Here is a 1,319-nt window from a genome sequence, read left to right on the forward strand (position 1 = left end):
CTCTCACACAACCCCACGTAGGTGGTGTACGTATACAAGAAGAGAATAGGTGCACCGTGCACGTACTCACGCTTCGTGCCCAGCCACACCCGCGCGGGTACACGGTGGAGCTCATTTCTTTACGAAATGGCAGCCCACGTGCTAATTTGAACGCCTGTAGTGGTTGTTTACCTTGGGAGGTCGTGTACACGCGTGCACGAAACAAAGTTCGACTTGACGCGTTGCCACGTTATTTTTTTAAATAAAGTTATAGCGCTCAATGGCTGCCTGGTTTGTCGCTCTTCAAAGTATCTCACACAAGGCTGCGGTGGCCTCTCTCTCTCTCTCTCTCACCGTTGGTCACTGATCCGGCCGCATCCCGTCCGCCGGGGGAAAGGGAGTGTGGTGGCCTCTCTCTCTCTCTCATCGTTGGTCACTGATCCGGCCGCATCCCGTCCGCCGGGGGAAAGGGAGGAAGTGCATCGTTTCTCCGTTTGACGGCGCCGAGGCAGCACGTGCCGATCTGCGGTACACGCCGTTCTCTCTGACCAAGCTCCGGCGCGGCAGGGCCTACGCCACCTGCTCGCAGATTCCGCCCGCCGCCGCTCACCTAGTTACATCCCGACGACCTCCAGGTATCCCCTCCGACCTTGCTCCACTGCCCGTCTTCCCACTCGCTGCATGTGGATCTTCCATAGTTCTTTGCCCAAAACGTAGCTCGTCCAGCGTACTTTCCGTATTGCATTCTCGTCCTCACACCGTTTTAGACAAACACAACCGTGTTGTTATCTTCCCTTAGGACAAGGAATATGCTTCCTTTTTGTCGTCGCATGTGTCATCAACTGTTATTGGCTAGTAATTGTTTCCTTTCTACTCGTTGCTATTGCGACCTTTTGGTGAACTGCACAAATCACTTTTTTCTTAAGAGTGTTTTGTGCAGTTGTACTAAAATGTCACACGGGCAACGTCTCTACATTTCAGTGCGGCTGCACAAAGGGAGATTGGTTTTGCTCTATCCTCCTCATCCAACTCCGAGCCTAATCTTCTCCAACTAGTTAGTCTTAAGAGAGACTGCAAAGGTGACCGGCTTCTATTTGTGTGTTTATTGTTTCATCAGTAGTCCTCTATTATCGTAATCACACTTAATATCTTTGGAACAGGGACGCTTAGCTCTATTTTAGTGGAACTGCACAAAATGATCGGAATGTTGCATGCTCCAGACAGCTACTTTTTTCCCAACATGCCTTGTTGATTTAGACAGAGCTGGGGGGACGTTGCTGCCAATGAAAGCATGGATCAATTTTAATTTAACACCTTCTCACAACTCTGTCTTCAGTTGT

The sequence above is a fragment of the Triticum aestivum genome, chromosome 1D (assembly GCF_018294505.1).
Source record: "Triticum aestivum cultivar Chinese Spring chromosome 1D, IWGSC CS RefSeq v2.1, whole genome shotgun sequence".
Lineage (NCBI taxonomy): Eukaryota > Viridiplantae > Streptophyta > Magnoliopsida > Poales > Poaceae > Triticum > Triticum aestivum.